The 19,899-nt window shown below is 42.4% G+C and overlaps 1 long non-coding RNA gene across 1 annotated transcript in view; it reads right to left on the reverse strand.

The window, feature by feature from the left end:
• Window positions 1-19,899, reverse strand: part of LOC148071966 (uncharacterized) — a 71,328-nt gene that overhangs the window by 44,715 nt on the left and 6,714 nt on the right. The window lies entirely within an intron of this gene.

Here is a 19,899-nt window from a genome sequence, read left to right on the forward strand (position 1 = left end):
ATTAAAACTAATGCATGTTTTTGTTTTAAAGGTTATCAACCTGTTCTTTACTGACTATTATATTCTGAACTGGAGTCCTCAACATAAATCATCAAGAAAATAAAAACCAAAGAACGAGAATCGAGTTGTCCTTTGCATCCTTCAACAAGTGGTCAAGCTGTTTTTCAAGTTTGGGCTGAGTTGTGGTCCGAACAAACGCAGAACTTGACATGCATGGACGCCGCATCGACTGCTGCCGCCCACTAGAGCGGTGTGTATACAGGGCGGCCATCTTGGTACAGTGCCACTCACTCCTACAGTGAAATAGTCACGCCTAAAGAGAATGAAAAGCAAGTGAATTTCACGCTCCAAGTGTCATAAATCATAAATATTTACGGTATATTGTTTTCATATTTTATTATTCTGTTAGCTTTTCCGTGTTCACATCATGTTTAACTTGTACCGCTTATATGTACTTGATGTGGCTATTCTTAAGCTAGTGCTACGAAGAAACGACGCAAATGTGACATTAAAACTGGTATCACTTTACAGGTTTTAGTGTTGTGGTTCGGAGCTACACTCTAAAAAAAAGTGCAGCTGAAAGATAATGTCCTGACACCTGTGAGAGGAAACTACTTCATCTTTCTTTTAAACCAGGGCTGGATTATACATTTTTGTGCAGTGCAGAGCTGCTAGAATTAAAGGCCTTTATCAAAAATACCCCCCCCCCTCTTCTGATGTTACAAATATTGTAAATATTACAAAAACTTTCCATTCTCTTTATTGTAAGGAAGCAGTGGGGGGGCGTATCAACGGAATACTGTGTATCTTTGTACTGTGGAAGACTTTCCTTTACAAGATTAATTTCTAACCTAGAAGTTTGTCTTGATATAAATAGATTTCAACATACAGTGGCTTACAAATGTATTCATACACCTTGATTTTTTCCACATTGGACGCCACAAACATAAATATATCTTATTAGAATTTAATGTGAAAGATCAACAAAGTGTCACACAATTGTGAAGTACAAAGAAAATTATACATGATTTATCCGGAAATGGAAAGAGTATGGCACGACTGCAAACCTACCAAGACACGTCCACCTAAACTTACAGGCCGAACAAGGAGAGCACTTCTCTTCAGCAGGGGGCAGGGAAGTTGGTCAGAGTTGATAGGAGATGGATGGTGCCGTACAGGGCAATCTTGAAAGAAAACCTGTTGGAGTCTGCAAAAGACTAGAGACTGGGCGGAGGTTCACCTTCCAGCAGGACAACGACCCTAAACATAAAGCCAGGGCTACAATAAAATGGTTTAAAACATATTCATGTGTTAGAATGGCTCAGTCAAAGTCCAGACCTAAATCACATCGAGAATCTGTGGCAAGATCTGAAAAGCGCCGTTCACAAGTGTTCTGATGCTAATCTGACTGATTTTGAGCTGATTTTTAAAGAAGAATGGCCAATAATCTCAGTCTATAGATGTGCACAGCTGGTAGAGACATACCCTGAATGACTTGCAGCTGTATTTGTAGCAAAAGACAGTTCCACAAAGTATTGACTCACTTTTCAGTTTTTTTTAAAAATTTTTTAAGTCATGTATAATTTTCTTTGTACTTCACAATTGTGTGACACTTTGTGTTGGTCTTTCACATTAAACTCCAATAAGATATATATGTTTGTGGCGTGTAATGTTGAAAAGTTCAAGGGGCATGAATACTGTTGCAAGCCACTGTAATTGTAATGTCTGATTTTTGAGACTTCGTCAGGATTGAAATGTGTGCAGTGTGAAGTGTTGCAGAATTCTATACAACAGTGGGAAGTACAAGATAATTCTATGCTATACATTGTTTGCATTTAAAAAAAAAAAGTTAAATATATATCAAGTTTGTCTACATTTTACTCACAGAACCATGAAGTGGAAAAAAGCATTTTAAGGTGAAGCTTTTCTCCCGATTACGGTGACATTTAAGACTGAAAAGTGTTTGCATTAGTTCAACAATTGTAATTATAAATAATTATTTATTGTGGTATATGAAAAATATGTGAGATCATTCAATTATTAATATATATATGAATATTTTCTTCCTCTTGTTCTTGCTGTGGGACTTTATCGTCAGGATGTCCTTCTTTAATCACCTGTACTTTATTTATCCATGAACATCATTGGTTCCATCATTAGCTCTACCTCTTACTTATTGTCATTATTTGCAAAGCGAGGAATTCTAGTTCACCTTGCCACACTTCTGATGGTAAAACAGGTTTGGTTTGTTAGTTGAGTTCCTTCTGTTTCAGCAGAACATTTATTGTTTGTATTCTGTTTTATTTCCCCTTTGTTCTTGTTCTTATGTTTTTTTTGAATAATCGTCTGTATTGCTGTGTCTAATTAGAAAAACAATTCAATAACGTTCTACCTAACCTAACCTAAAAAGTCGGTTCTCACGTCAACATACCCAATGAAGAATAATACAATAATCTTCATGAGTAAGTACATTATGTCTTTGTAACCCAGCTGTTTATTTTATGTTTCATGTTGTGATTATTGTCACTGGAAAAGTTTAACCCAGTTATTTTTGTATTTTATGTTTCATTCGTTTTTAATTGTCATACCATAATATGACACTGTCGCTTTAGGACGACCACTGTTTGTACTTGTGTTCCACCAAAGAGACTGAGAAACCCCTGAGTTGTACAGTGCCACTCGCTCCTACAGTGAAATAGTTACGTCGAAAGAGAATGAAAAGCAAGTGAACTTCATCAAATGTCATAAATCAATATTTACTGTACATATTTTATTATTCTGTTAGCTTCTCCATGTTCACTTCGGGTTTAACTTGTACGGCTTATATGTACTTGATGTGGCTATTCTTAAGCTGGTGCTACGAAGAAACGTCGCAAATGACATTGGACATTAAAACTGGTATCACTTTACAGGTTAAGTGTTGTGGTTTGGAGCTACAAAAAAGTGTTCTGCAGGTCGCCAAAAAAAACGTCAAGTTCTGAAGTACAGTTGAACAACACAGCACAAGTGAAAGTAATATTACAAATGAGGCAAACTAACTTTGTGTTGAATCAAATTAATGGATGGGTTTGTTTTCTTTTTCTGTAATAATGTTAATGTAAAGAAAGAGACAGAACACCCTTTAAAAGAAAGATCTTCATTGTTTATATTATTAAGGTGTAGTTGATTTCTTCTTTTTTTTTCATGTATCAGTGATTTGTAAAGATTGTTACAAAGATTGTAAATATTACACAAACTTTCAATTCAATTCAATTTTATTTAAAGTGTCTTATCATAACAAAGTTATCTCAAGACACTATACAGTTGAAATAAGACTACAGTTGATTAAGGAAAAATAGATCCCAGCAATTCAACAAAGAGCAAGAAACAAAACACTGTACAGTGAGCTGTACAGTGGGCAATGGCGAGGAAAAACTTCCTTTTAGAAGGCAGAAACCTCGAGCGGAACCCGACTCATTGTTGACGGCCTGCCGCTTTGACCGGCTGGGAGGAAGGATGGGGGGGTAGACAGATGGATAAGGAGAGGAGTGAGGGAGGATATAGTGAGAGAAAAGAGGAGAGTGTAGGAGGGTCCATGGGGGTGCTGGAGAGAACTCGGGATCTGATGACGTGATGAAGATCCTGGATCAGCAGCAGCTCTGGAGGTGGATCCCTGGATCAGCAACAGCTCTGGAGGTGGATCCCTGGGGCTCCGGGAGAGAAATAAAAAGGTGTGGGTTTGGGACAAATGTAGACAATACACAGGTATACAGACTCCGGTGACGGGTGAAGATATATAGGGGGGGTGGGGGGGGGGTTGAAATAGCCAAGCCAGAGGGCACATACCTAGCACAGCAGATCCAGACACAGGGGCCCAAGCCGCGGCAGGAACCCGCGGGAGACCAGGACCCGGCAGGCGAGATAACCACCAGAGCCGACCCCAAACACCAGAGAGAAGGCGGACCACCACCGGGGGCGCGAGAGGGCGAGCACAGACGAGGACGACCGAGGAAGCAGAGAGGGGGAGGCACCAGGCGCAGGCACCGGGGCAGAGGGGCAGCCAGAAGAACCAGTCAGGGGATAGGGCCCCCAGACCGTCAGGCCGCCACCAAGTCCATAGCAGGGGACCGAGTCAAGGAGATGGGGACCCACCACAGCAGCGGCGGCGGAACCCCCCCCCCAATACCCTGCGGACACGGCCAGTAGCCGGGTTGAGTGCCACCGCATGAGCCCGGGGGAGCAATGGCCAGGCACCGGCCCAGGTCCCCCGGGTCACAGGGGGGCCACGGTTGTGCGGGCAGGGCGGGGGCAATGGGGCCGCAGCCGTCCGGGAACGGCCCCCAGTCTTTGAACTGTAGACCGTCCCCAACAGCCGCAGCCCACCTCCCCATGAGGGAAGTTTGGGGGGCCAGCAGTATTCGATGGGCAGTCCACAGTCTCTAAGGTGCCGAGGCCCCGCCCATCACACGTACTGACCCCCAGCCACCGCCCCCACCCACCATGCATCACCCAGGGGGACAGCAGCACTTGCATGGGCGGTACATGGTCACTACGGTAACATGGGTCCGCCCAATGCCTCCGCCGTCACCCCAATGCGGCCCCCCCCCCACCCGGGAAGCCCCCGAAAGACCGACCAGCCCGTCACCAACCCCCAGGACCAAGGGCGACAAACCCCCCGACCACGGCACATGCCACACAGGGCGGGTAGAGGCCCACAGCCACCGCTGCAGCAGACACCCACCCCAAGACAGGCCCCCCACCACAGACCAGGTGAAGCCATCGGGGCCGGAAGGTCATCCAGAACACCCGGCCAGCCCCAGCCCCAGCCCCACCCCCGACGGCTCACCCGCCGACCAGCAACCCCCCAGCCCCAGCACCGCCCCCAGCGCAACCCCCCATCCACCACCCCAGCCACCCCCGCCAGCACCCGCCCCCATGCACCATCAAAAACCCCCCGGAAGCGGGCCACCCCCCCGCCGGCGCACGGGGCCATCGCGGCACCAGCGGTCACCACCACCAGGCCCAAGGCACCGACAGGCCCCACCCGCCGGACCCCCACACCCGAACCGGCCAAGCCAGAACGGCCCCGGCGAGAAAAGAAGGATATACAGAGCTCGGTGTCTAAAACTAAAACTAAAACTCCTCCAGCATTCTCAGCCTATAGCAGCTAAGATAAACAGTTTTGTTAGTTATGACAGCTAGAGATAAACAGTCAAGTTAATTATAGGCTTTATCGAAAAGTAAGGTTTTAAGATTATTTTTAAACATAGAGAGGGTGTCTGCCCTCCGGACTGAAGCCGGTAGTTTGTTCCACAGTAGAGGGGCTTGAAAACTGAAGGCCCTGGCTCCGAATCCACATTTAGAGATTTGTGGTATAACTAGTAGATCAGAGTTTAGGGATCGTAAGGTCCTTGAGGGTTGGTAAGTTTGGATTAAATCTTTAATGTATGTTGGTGCTAGACCATGTAAGGCTTTATAGGTTAGGAGAAGGATTTTAAATTGTATTCTAAATTCTACAGGAAGCCAATGTAGTGAAGACAGTACAGGGGAAATGTGTTCGCGCCTCTTAGTCTTAGTCAGGACACGAGCTGCAGAGTTCTGAATGAGCTGAAGAGTTCTGAGAGACTTTTTAGAACAGCCTGACAGAAGAGAGTTACAATAGTCCAGCCTGGAGGTAACAAAAGCATGGATGAGCTTCTCAGCAGCATCTAAAGGAAGGAAATGCCTAATTTTTGAAATGTTACGAAGGTGGAAATAAGCAGTCCGTGAGATTTGTTTTATGTGTGAGTTAAATGATAAGTCCTCGTCAAAGCATACACCCAGATTCTTTACAGTGGTGCTAGTAGCAGGAGCAAGTCCATTTTGTAAAGCTAGATCATTAGTTAATAATTGTCTGAGATGTTGCGGACCAACTAGTAAAACCTCAGTCTTTTCCGTGTTCAGTAGGAGGAAGTTTTTGGTCATCCATGACTTGATATCTGTGATACAGGACTGTAATTGTGTTAGCTGAATTCTTTCATCTGGCTTCATGGACAGGTAAAGTTGGGTGTCATCAGCATAACAGTGAAAATGTATAGTGTCTTCTAATCAAGTCCCCTAGTGGGAGCATATAGATTGTGAATAGTATTGGACCAAGAACAGAACCTTGTGGGACACCATAGCTGACCTTAGTGTGTGTCGATGAGAGGTGGTTGACATGTACATAGAGCGTTCTATCCGACAGGTAAGATTTAAACCAGTCAAGAGCAGTTCCACGAATGCCTAAATGGTTTTCTAGCCTCTGTAGAAGGATTTGGTGGTCGACAGTGTCAAATGCAGCACTGAGATCTAGAAGAACAAGAACTGAAACATGGCCCTGATCAGAGGCCATCAGTAGGTCGTTACTTACTTTTACCAGGGCGGTCTCTGTGCTGTGGTGTTCCCTAAAACCAGACTGAAACACCTCAAATTGATCATTGTCCTGGAGATAATCACAGAGCTGACTCGTTACCACTTTCTCCAGAAGTTTTGAAATGAATACTAGATTAGAGATAGGCCTGTAGTTAGTGAGGACCTCTGGATCGAGAGTGGGTTTTTTAAGCAGAGGTTTAATTACTGCAACTTTAAAAATCTGAGGCACATAGCCGGATGTTATTGACAGGTTAATAATGTCAAGTATGAAAGTGCTAAGTAAGGGTAACAGTTCTTTAAGTAGCCATGTGGGAATAGGATCGAGAAGACATGTTGTGGACTTTGAGGAGGAAACAACCTGGGACAGCTGTCGAGGACTCACTGGTAGAAAGGAGTCAAAGTATGTATCAGTCATAGTGTCTGTGACCGGTGAGGCTGCACTGGTTGCATTAGACGAATCTAGGAGATCTTGAATCTTTCCTCTAATAGTTGCAATTTTTTCATTAAAAAAGTTCATAAAGTCATTGCTACTGAGATGAGGAGGGATGGACTGCTCAATGGACTGATGGCTCCGTGTCAGCCTGGCTACAGTACTGAATAAGAACTTGGGGTTATTCTTATTTGCTTCTATAAGTGATGAGTAGTAGCTGGCTCTGGCTTTCCGAAGAGATGCCTTGTATATTTTTAACTTATCCTGCCAGTCCTGGTAGAATTCATTATGTTTTGATGAATGCCATTTCTTCTCTAGTCGTCTAGAAACCTGTTTTAATTTACGTGTTTCCTGAGTATACCAGGGAGCAAGACTACTTCTGTTAACAGCCTTTTTTGTTAGTGGTGCGATTAAGTCAAGCGTATTGTGCAACGAGTCTGTAAAACTGCCCACAAAGTTATCAATGTCTGGGTGACTATGGGTAGAGTTTCTTGACACACTGAGGCTAGGCGTTTTACTGAGCACAGAGGGAATTATTTCCATAAACTTGGTAACGACACTTTCAGACAGACATCTTTTGAGAGTGCTCCTGTTCTGTAGACTTGGCTCATTTAAAATGAAGTCAAAGGTTATTAATTGATGGTCGGAAAGAACTGAATTCTGAGGAGAGACAATAACATTTTTAATTTCAAGTCCGTATGCTAGGACAAGGTCTAATGTGTGCTTAAAGCAGTGAGTTGGTTCATGTACATACTGAGAGAAACCAAATGACTCCAGGATAGAGTTAAACCTGTTAGCTAAGCTATCATGGACCATATCAACATGGATGTTAAAGTCACCAACAATAATCACTTTATCTGATTTAAGCACCAGGCTGGTCAAGAACTCAGGGAACTCAGACAAAAATTCAGAATAAGGTCCAGGGGGACGATAGACTCCAACAAAGAGAAGTGACTGACCTGATCTCAAGGTTGTATTAGATACGCTAAGTATAATACTTTCAAAAGAGTTGAAATCACATTGTGGTCTAGTAAAGGTTGACAGACATGAGTTGATGATGGCTGCGACTCCACCTCCTCGACCAGAGCGTCGAGGGGCGTTAAAGTTAGTGTGGCTGGGTGGTGTTGATTCATTTAAAGATACGTAATCATCTATAGACAGCCAAGTTTCGGTTAATAATAATAAGTCAATGGTTTTATCTGATATAAGTTCATTAATTAGTGCAGCTTTTGAGGACAGGGATCGGATATTCAACAATCCACACTTAATTCTCCTGTCCTCTACAATGGTAATATTTATTTGATTTAGATTTATTTGAATTAGATTATCTTTAATAGCTCTTCTACTGACATTTTTACTTGGTTTTATTAAGCGGGTCAGATTGACCCTCTCTATGTGGTTAGAGGTGGGTGGCTGTTGTTGGAGAAGGGCAGAAGAGTGTGGAAGACTGCAGTTCTGCCTTCTGATCTGTGCTCTGAGTCACGTTACACTAAAACTGTCAACACTGCTAGACAAGAGAGATGCTCCTTCCAACGTGGGATGGATGCAGTCTCTCCTAAGCAGACCAGGTTTTCCCCAGAAGGTTTTCCAGTTGTTAACAAAGCCAACCCCGTTTGCGGGGCACCACTCTGACAACCAGCGATGAAATGATGAATAGCGAGTAAACATATCATCATTGGCCATATTGGGAAGGGGTCCAGAGAACACTACGGAGTCATAAAGGATGTCGTTGCTGCCGACATGAATAATTATCTTACTGTATTTACGTTTAGCTTTAGCCAGCAGCTTTAAATTTGATTCAATGTCGCCCGCTCTGGCCCCAGGAATGCAGACTACTCTCGCTGGCTTCGCTAGTTTAACGTTCCGAAGAATGGAATCGCCTATGAACAGAGCAGGTTCCTCGACCGGTGACTTGTCGAGTGGAGAAAATCTGTTCGAAACGCTAAGGGGTTGGTGGTGCTCCGTTGACTTTGGCCGGGAACTATTCCTCCCTCGAACAGTCACCCACCGACCCTGGTTTCCCGGCTGCTCGGGAATTGCTGGAGGACTACCTGCTAGGCTATGTGGCTGTGCACTGTCTACCTGACACTGGCTAGCTATAGGTTCCATTCTCTTTATTGTAAGGAAGCAGTGTGGGAGGCGTATCAACGGATTACTGTGTATCTTTGTACTGTGGAAGACTTTCCTGTACAAGATTAATTTCTAACCTAGAAGTGTGTCCTGATATTAATAGATTTCAACATAAATTGGCTTATCAATGTATTCATACACCTTGATCTTTTCCACATTTTTTCCACATTAGACGCTAAAATCATCAATATATCTTATTAGAATTGAATGTGAAAGATCAACAAAGTGTCACACAATTGTGAAGTACAAAGAAAATTATACATGATTTATCCGGAAATGGAAAGAGTATGGCACGACTGCAAACCTACCAAGACACGTCCACCTAAACTTACAGGCCGAACAAGGAGAGCACTTCTCTTCATCAGGGGGCAGGGAAGTTGGTCAGAGTTGATAGGAGATGGATGGTGCCGTACAGGGCAATCTTGAAAGAAAACCTGTTGGAGTCTGCAAAAGACTAGAGACTGGGCGGAGGTTCACCTTCCAGCAGGACAACGACCCTAAACATAAAGCCAGGGCTAAAATGGAATGGTTTAAAACGTATTCATGTGTAAGAATGGCTCAGTCAAAGTCCAGACCTAAATCACATCGAGAAAGCGCCGTTCACAAATGCTCTGATGCTAATCTGACTGAGCTTGAGCTGTTTTTCAAAGAAGAATGGGCAAAAATCTCAGTCTATAGATGTGCACAGCTGGTAGAGACATACCCTGGAAGACGTGTAGCTGTATTTGTAGCAAAAGACGGTTCCACAAAGTATTGACTCACTTTTCAGTCTTTTATTTGTGATTTTTTTTTTTTTAAATCATGGATAATTTTCTTTGTACTTCACAATTGTGTGACACTTTGTGTTGGTCTTTCACATTAAACTCCAATAAGATATATTTATGTTTGTGGCGTGTAATCTGGAAAAGTTCAAGGGGTATGAATACTTTTGCAAGCCACTGTAATTGTAATGTCTGATTTTTGAGCGTTCGTCAGGATTGAAATGTGTGCAGTGTGAAGTGTTACAGAATTCCTGCTATACATTGGAAGCATTTAAAAAAATATATACTTTAAATATATATCAAGTTTGTCTAAATATGACTCACAGAACCATGTTGTGGAAAAAACATTTTAAGGTAAAGCTTTTCTCCCGATTACGGTGACATTTAAGACTGAAAAGTGTTTGCATTAATTCAACAATTGTAATTATTAATAATTATTTATTGTGGTATATGACAAATACGTGAGATCATTTAATTATTAATATATTACTTCATATTTTCTTCCTCCTCTTGTTCTTGCTGTTGGTCTTTATCATCAGGATGTCCTTCTTTAATCACCTGTACTTTATTTATCCATGAACATCATTGGATCCATCATGAGCTCTACCTCTTATTTATTGTCATTATTGGCAAAGAGAAGGTACAGGAATTCTATTATGGTCTGACATAGTTTCACCTCGCCACACCTCTAATGGTAAAACAGGTTTGGGTTGTTTGTTGAGTTCCTTCTGTTTCAGCAGAACATTTATTGTTTGTTTTTCTGCTCTGTGATGTGTGTGGTATCTATCCAGCCCGTGTGAAATCCCTTTTAGCTTGTGTCACAGATTTCAGGAATCTTGGAGTAAATTGGAGCCATTAGTGACTCTGGAAACTCTTGTAAGAACCACTGAGAGTCAGACTTGCAAATTTAGCTATACATTGAAGACAAAATGTTTTGCCTATAATCCCTCTTATGATTTCAGCTTTGTTTTGTTTGTTTCGTTTTCTAAATAATTTTTAATTTAAGTTTCGTTCTGACTTGAAAGTTAAGACGTTCAAGGAGTGCAGGTATAACTTATCAAAGAAGAAAATCTACTTACATTTTGTTTGGCATTAAATTGTCTTTTTTGCATTTTCTTTTTCTTCTGTTTTCAAAGCCTTTACTTTCCTAAAACTGTCAGTCAACTGAAAATAGATCAGATTCAGTAGGATGAGCTGTGATCATGTCTTTATGAAAATGGCAGATAAAATACATTAAATTCCTTACACTTTACACAACACAGAAATAACATTTATAGGAAACGTATCTTGAATTGATTTTGATCCTCCATGACTGACTTGGCTGAACTCCTCTGTCCTTTTTATTTCTCTTTGTTCTTATGTTTTTTTGAATAATCGTCTGTATTGCTGTGTCTAATTGGAAAAACAATTCAATAACGTTCTACCTAACCTAACCTAAAAAGTCGGTTCTCACGTCAACATACCCAATGAAGGATAATACAATAATCTTCATGAGGAAGTACAATATGTCTTTGTAACCCATCTGTTTATTTTATGTTAAAGAGAACTCAAGATCTCCTTCCTGTCTAATGAGTTCTGCGCATTTGTTTGATCCAAGGAAGAGTAATATTTAAAAAAAATATATATATATATATATATATTTAGAATTAAAACAGTTAATTTATTAATAGCAAAGAACGATTACAAAACTACAAGACCATACAAGACCTTAAATACAACAGTTAACAAAGAATCCAAATTATTCAGAAATACCAGAAGTTCGAGTGCCCGGTCCAGTCTCTGTCTGAAATCCTGGTTCACCCACCAGATCCTTCCAGAGAGTGGCTCAAAACCTCTTAGCATGTCCCTTCTTTTAAAAACTCCAGACCCTCCCTGTACATTTGAAGTAAGTTGAGTATACAATTACAAACTCGGGGTACAGGATGTTTTGCAAAATCTGACTCCATTATGAACAACAGATGTTGTATTCATGCCTTGACCTTAACACTGACTTAAACAATGAATCTCCAGTCTTCCTTCACACTTGTTATCTCAAACCAGGTCTGTAGACCATAAATTCTGGGTCATGACATTTTAAGATCGTTCATGCTTCCTACCTCAACATGGAGAGGATGCCAACATATCTTTCCCAGTTTGGAACTACTAACTTTGTCGCACAGAGGTATCTGTCAATGGTATCGGAAACGCACACCAAGGTTCATACAAAGTTGAGGCACAGATGCTTAGAGCCTTCAACTTTTGAACCCTGCTCTTTGGGAATAACAAGTTGTTAAAAGATAAAATACAAGAATAAGTTTTAACTCAAAAAAGAAAGCATTATCAATTGACAGTTAACAATTGAGTACATAAAATGAGGATATATAATTTAACCCTTCAATGAGTACATATATGTGGATCAATCTGAGGATATATCTTTATTCCATCGATCATCATGGGAAATGTACGTTCGATCGTGAATAAAACGGACGAGCTTGCTGCGCTGACCCGGCATCAGAGAGATTTCCGGGAGAGCAGCCTTCTATGTTTCACGGAGACCTGGCTGACGGAGAAGATCCCAGACTCTGTTGTTTCCCTGGAGGGGTTCAAGATGGTGCGTGCGGACCGGGACATGGATGGAAAGAGGAGAGGAGGAGGAGTGGCGGTGTTTATTAATGAGAGATGGAGCGATCCCGCTCATGTCTCCATTAAAGAACAAGTGTGCACTAAGGACATAGAGTTCGTTGCGGTGGGCATCCGCCCGTATTACATCCCGAGGGAGTTCTCACATGTGATTGTGTTCACTGTTTACATTCCTCCCTCTGCGGACGCAGCCGCAGCGAGCGAGAGGCTGAGCGCCTCAGTGTCGGACCTGCAGCTCAAACACCCGAACTCTCTCCTGCTCATTAACGGAGATTTCAACCATGCCTCACTTTCCTCCATTCTTCCCACCTACACAATACGTGAAGTGCCACACCCGGGAGGACAAGACTCTGGACCTTTTATATGCAAATGTAAAAGGTGCCTACACCTCCACCGCCCTGCCCCCCCTCGGCCGCTCTGATCACAACCTGATACGTCTGCGACCTGAATACACTCCCATGGTGAGGAGACAGCCTGCACAGAAAAGAACTGTTAAGATGTGGAATGATGAAGCCAAGGAGAGGCTGAGAGACTGCTTTGAGTCTACAGACTGGAGCGTGTTCTCTCATGGTGATGACATCGACACCTTCAATGACCATTCCACAGATTACATAAAGTTCTGTGAGGGCAACGTCACACCGACCCGCAAGGTGCGGTGCTTTGCCAACACCAAGCCATGGGTGACCCCTCAACTTCAAGTTCTGCTGAACAAGAAGAAGAGGTTGTTTGCTTCAGGGAGCAGAGAGGAGCTTAAAGAGGTCCAGCGAGAGCTCAAGAAGGCGATCAGGATGGCCAAGGAGGAATACAAGAGGAAACTGGAGGAGCAACTGGCGCAGGGAAACACAAGGGATGTGTGGAAAGGCCTGAAGAACATCTCAGGTCATGGCCAGAGTGGAGCCAGAGCCACAGCAGGGGGAGACCAAAGATGGGCCACTGAACTTAACCAGTATTCCAACCGGTTTGATCAGGGCCCCCCTCCCCCCTCCATCTCTGCCCCCCACTCTTCACAAAGCTGCTTTTCCCCTGCTTCAGCCCCCTCCCCCCAACCGTTCTCACCTCCAAGCCACCTTTCTCCCCCCCAACACGCCCTACTGCCTCAGCTGCCCAACCCCCCACAGCCACCTCTCTCTGTTACATCTGAACAGGTGAGGAGAGAATTAAGGCGACTGAAGATCAGGAAACATGCTGGACCAGATGGACTCAGCCCCAGACTGCTCAGGGACTGTGCTGATCAACTTTGTGAGTTGGTCACACACATCTCCAACCTGAGCCTCAAACTGGAGAAGGTCCCGGTCCAGTGGAAGACCTCCTGTGTGGTTCCGGTTCCCAAGGCGGTACACGCGAAGGAGCCGAGCCACTTCAGACCAGTCGCCCTGACCTCTCATCTGATGAAGACCTTGGAGAGGCTGGTACTCCGCGAGCTACGCACGACGGTGAGCTCTGCGTTGGATCCGCTGCAGTTCGCCTACAGGCCAAAGATGGGGGTGGACGACGCCGTCATCTACCTGCAGCACCGGGCACTGACTCATCTGGAAGCCGCCGGTAGCACTGTGAGAGTCATGTTTTTTGACTTCTCAAGTGCTTTCAACACCATCCAGCCGGCGCTGCTAAGGAAGAAGATGGAGGACGCAGGAGTTGGGACACAGCTGGCAGCATGGACGATGGACTACCTCAACAACAGGCCGCAGTATGTGAGGCTGCAGGACTGCAGGTCTGAGGTGACCGTCTGCAGCACCGGGGTGCCTCAAGGGACAGTGCTGTCACCTTTCCTTTTTTCCCTCTACACGGCGGACTTTACCTATGACTCCAGCAGCTGTCACCTCCAGAAGTTTTCTGACGACTCGGCCATTGTGGGCTGCGTGTCTGGGGGGGGCGAGCTGGAGTACAGGTCAGTCATCAAGGACTTTGTTGACTGGTGTGAGAGCAACTACCTTTGCTTAAACACCGGTAAGACAAGGGAGATGGTGATTGACTTCAGGAAAAAGTCCCCACCACATCCAGGGCTCGGACATTGAGCTGGTGGACAGCTTCAAATACCTGGGTGTTCACCTCAACAATAAACTGAACTGGTCCACACACATCAACGCCGTGTACAAGAAGGGCCGAAGTCGCCTCCACCTCCTGGGGAGACTGAGGTCCTTCGGAGTGTGCAGACCACTTTTAAGGACCTTTTATGACTCCGTGGTAGCCTCTGCTATCCACTACGCTGTGGTCTGCTGGGGAGCAGGCAGCACGGACCGGGACAGGAAGAGACTCAACAGGCTGGTCACGAGGGCCGGCTCTGTCCTGGGCCGCTCGCTGGACTCGGTGGAGGAGGTGGGAGAGAGGAGGACACTCTCCAGACTATCCTCCATCAGGGACAACGCCCTTCACCCACTGCACCTGACCGTGGAGGAGCTGGCCAGCTCCTTCAGTGGCAGGCTCAGGCACCCCCAGTGTAGGACGGAGCGTTATAGAAGGTCCTTCATCCCAACTGGTGTCAGGATATTTAACTCTCTACTTTAAATATCCTGATGCTAATCCGTAGTGTGTTTTTCTTCTTGTGTGCTTTTTATTTTTATTTTTTTCCCGTTTTTATTTCTATTTTATTTTATTCTATTTTATTTTGTTAATAGTGTTAAATTTCTAATTTTTGTAAATAATTGTATATTCTTAAGATCGTTTTTATTTTATTTTGTATTATCTCTTTTATTATTTCTTTTTCCTTGCACTTTATTTTTTAAACTGCGCTGTTGTGAAAGTGTGTTTCCCCTCTGGGGATGAATAAAGCTTTTCTATTCTATTCTATTCTATTCTATTCTAATGTTTTATGTTTCAATTATTTTCACTGGAATAGTTTAACCCAGCTGTTATTTTTGTATTTTATGTTTGATTGGTTTTCATTGTCATACCATATTATGACACTGTCGCTTTAGGACGACCACTGTTTGTACTTGTGTTCCACCGAAGAGACGTGTGTTGCTTCAGTGGCTCAGAGACTGAGAAACCCCTGAGTTGTACAGTGCGACTCACTCCTACAGTGAAATAGTCACGTCTAAAGAGAATGAAAACCAAGTGAACTTCATGTAATGTCACGCTCCAAGTGTCATAAATCATAAATATTTACGGTATATTGTTTTCATATTTTATTATTATGTTAGCTTCTCCGTGTTCACGTCAGGTTTAACTTGTACCACTTCACTTTTTCCTCTTCACCATCTACACTTCAGACTTCTGCTACAACTCAGAGCTGAGTCTCGTCCAGAAGTATTCTGACGACACTGCCATTGTTGGATGCATCAGGGACAACAGCGAAGACGAGTATAGGAGTCTGATACGTGACTTTGTGGACTGGAGTGAGAGGAACCACTTGCAGCTGAACACCTCAAAGACCAAGGAGCTGGTCTTGGACTTCGGGAGGTCCAGGACAAAGCCACGTCCAGTGTCCATCAGAGGCGACGAGGTGGAGATAGTGGACAACTATAAGTACCTCGGTGTGTGGATGGACAGTAAACTGGACTGGTCCTTCAATACAGACCATGTATATAAGAAGGTTCAGAGTAGACTGTACTTTCTGAGAAGGCTTTGATCATTTAACATCTGCAAGAAGCTCCTCTGCATGTTCTACCAGTCTGTGGTGGTCAGTGTCATGTTCTATGCTGTGGTGTGTTGGGGTGGAAATGTGTCCAAGAGGAGTGTCAACAGGTTGGACAGGTTGAGCAGGAGGGCTGGCTCTGTGGTTGGAATGAAGCTGGACTCACTGGTGACAGTTGCTGAGAGGAGATCATTGAACAGACTACTGTCCATCATGGATGATGACAGTCATCCTCTCAGCACTGTCATCAGTGAGCAGAGAAGCATAATGAGTGCACGAATGCTCCTACCCAGGTGCAAAACAAATAGACTCAGGGACTCATTCATCCCTTGGGCTATTAAATTGTACAATTCTGAGTTTGGGGGCAGGAGTGGAGTGAGAGTATCTGGATGTTCTGTGCATGTTAGTCTTTGTATCCTTTGTCTTTGTTGTTTTTCTTTGACTATGTTCTTTGTCTTTATCTTTATACTTAGATTGTGTCATCTTGTTCTTCCTCTTATGTTCTATTCTTATTTTATTTTTTATTTATTTTTTATGTATTATTTTTTATTGTTTATGAAAAATTGCTGGCTACTGGAAAAAACAATCAATAAAGTTTTACCTTACCTTACCGCTTATATGTACTTGATGTGGCTATTCTTAAGCTAGTGCTACGAGGAAACGTCGCAAATGTGACGTTAGACATTAAAACTGGTATCACTTTACAGGTTAAGTGTTGTGGTTCGGAGCTACACTCTAAAAAAAAAAAAGTGTTCTGAAGGTAGTTTGACAAAAACAAAAGGGAAGTTCTTAAGTAAAGTTGAACAATACGGCACAAGTGAAGGTAATGTTATAAATTAAGCAAACTAACTTTATCTGTGTTGAATCAAATTTATGGATGGATTTGTTTGTTTTTCTGTAATAATGTTAATGTAAAGAAAGAGACAGAAAACCCTTCAAAATAAAAATTCTTCATTGTTTAAATTATTGAGGTGCAGTTGATTTTTCATGTATCTATGATTATCATGTAATAATCTAATCTCGGCTGTTCAGCTGTTCTGTGACGGCCTCAGAGGTTTGTTAAGAGAATATTGCAGAGCATACAGGACCATGAAGTCCAAGGAACACAACAGACAGGTCCGAGATAAAGTTGTGGAGAAGTTTAAAGCAGGTTTAGGCCATAAAAAGATTTGCCAAGCTTTGAACATCTCACGGAGCACTATTCAATCCATTATCCGGAAATGGAAAGAGTATGGCACGACCTCAAACCTACCAAGACACGTCCACCTAAACTTACAGGCCGAACAAGGAGAGCACTTCTCTTCAGCAGGGGGCAGGGAAGTTGGTCAGAGTTGATAGGAGATGGATGGTGCTGTACAGGGCAATCTTGAAAGAAAACCTGTTGGAGTCTGCAAAAGACTAGAGACCGGGGAGTAGGTTCACCTTCCAGCAGGACAACAACCCTAAACATAAAGCCAGGGCTACAATGGAATGGTTTAAAACTTATTCATGTTCACTCTTGTAAGAACCACTGAGAGTCAGACTTGCAACTTTAGCTCTAAAATGAATACTCAATATATAATATATTTATACAAATGTTTTGCCTATAATCCCCCCTATCATTTCAGCTATGGTCTGTTTGTTTCGTTTTCTAAAAAATATTTAATTTAACTTTCGTTCTGGCTTGAAAGTTAAGACGTTCAAGGAGTGCAAGTATAACTTAGCAAAGAAGAAAATCTACTAACATTTAGTTTGGCATTAAATTAAAGCACCACAAATGGACAATTCTTTTTTTTTTTAAAGACGATACATTTTCGAGCTAATGTTTGTTTGTTTGTTTTAACATTTTGGGGAAATATATTTTGTTCATATTATTGTTATAATTGTTAACAATGGGATACAATAAATAATTGATTTTCTCTATTGTGTGTGTGAAGTGTATCAATGTTCTTTTGTCCATAATAATTTTGTTTACTGGATTGCTATCAACCCTAAATCATTTTCCATATTGGTTACATCTTCAGCGGATCATTTTCCCTCATCTTTATTTACAAGTACAAGTAAAACCTGACGTGAACATGGAGAAGCTAACAGAATAATAAAATATTAAACAATATACTGTAAATATCGACACTTGGAGCGTGACATTAGATGAAGTTTACTTACTTTTCATTCAACTATAAATTCCTATAAATTCCCGTCGCTTGCATTGTAAAAAATTAAATGCCGCACATTCAGGGCCGGGTCTAGGCAGGGGCAAGAGGGGGCCTGGCCCCCTCAAATAAATGTTGTGCCCCCTCAAACTTACATGTAAGTAAGTAAGTAAGTAAGTAACAGCACAATGCCCCCTCAAGATTTGTGGCTGCCCCCTCATACATGCCTGTCTAGACCCGGCCCTGCGCACATTTCCGCTTTGGCTAAATGTCGAAGTGCTGTCACTTTGGTGTTTGCATTGGTTGTGAGCCTCGTCGGCCACCATATCCTCCGATCTGTCGACTTCATCCTGGGTTCCAGAAGATTTGATGTTCTGAAGTAATTTATTGTCTTATTTATTGTGGTATATGAAAATATGTTAGATCATTCAATTATTAATATATTACTTAATGTTTTCTTCTTGCTGTAGGTATTTATCGTCAGTCAGTGGGGGGCCTAAACAAAATCAGAAAACAAATTACATTTTTAATTTATATTAATTAATGTTGTTATTATTTATTTTATTTTTTTCATAAATATGTTTTAAATTATTCCTCATCTTTCCTCTTCATTTCATAGCTTTCCTCTTGCGTGCACTGCTTCCAGGACTTGTGTCCAAAATGTTCATCTCTATTGTGAGGATGCCTCGTCCAACCCTGGCGCTAGCTAACCTATCCCAGCCGGCAAAGGGGATTTTGCGCCACTTTCAAAGCCGCAACTACGAGCAGTATCCCTGGCTCACAGGTTCAGAGATTAACAGGAAATTGTTCAAATGAGCGAGGATAACCATTTTGGTGAGTCAAAAGCTTTATCCCTTTATTCTATCATTTTGTGATTTTATTTAGTCAGCATTAAATCAATGTTAACAAAATAAAATGACAAATATCTTGAAAAATAAATGCTTGATGGTTCCTAAAGATATGTTGGCCCTGGTGCACCTGACTGAATTGTTTCGCGTTAATCTATATGAAAGTGGATGTTCAAGAAGTAGGATATTTCACCACTGTCGCAAATGTATGTTCGAGAACAAGTACAAATAGTTTTTATTTTAAATGAATAGTTTGTTTCTTTACCTTGGGTTTCTTTAATGAAACTGCTTTGCTGGTACGACAATGTGATGTTTAGTGGACTTAAAACTTTGTAAACTAATTGCCTTTTATTTTGAAGTTGTGACAGTAGTCAAGCGATCATATAACTTTAACTTTCCTACTTTTAAACACGGTTGTATTGATTTTCAATCCTCCGGAAATTTAAGATAATAATTAATAACAAGTTCTTTATTTGCGTACTTGTACTCTCGCCACTGTCACGATGTCCTTCTTTAATCAGGTGTACATCATTTATCCATGAACATCATTGCATTCCATCATGAGCTCTACCTCTTACTTATTGTCTTTATCTTCAAAGAGAAGTTACAGGAATTCTATTTTGGTCTGACATATTTTCACCTCGCCACACCTCTGATGGTAAAACAGGTCTGAGTAGTTTGTTCAATTGTAACAATGACAATGAAGAGTCTAATTTTCTTACAATTCTGAGCAGATAGAGTTTAAATCTTGTGTAATGTTCGGGAGAACTATCAAGCCCGTGTGAAATCCCTTTTAACTTGTGTCACAGATTTCAGGACTCAGGGAGTAAATTGGAGCCATTAGTGACCCTGGAAACTCTTGTAAGAACCACTGAGAGTCAGACTCGCAACTTTAGATCTAAAATGAAGACTAAATGTTTTTCCTATAATCCCTCTTATGATTTGAGCTTTTTTTGTTTGTTTTCGATGTCTACAATAATTATTAATTTAACTTTGTTCAGACTTGAATGTCAAGACGTTCAAGGAGTGCAAGTAT

This window comes from Callionymus lyra, chromosome 9, assembly GCF_982586985.1.
Source record: "Callionymus lyra chromosome 9, fCalLyr1.hap1.1, whole genome shotgun sequence".
In the NCBI taxonomy this organism is placed as follows: Eukaryota; Metazoa; Chordata; class Actinopteri; order Syngnathiformes; family Callionymidae; genus Callionymus; species Callionymus lyra.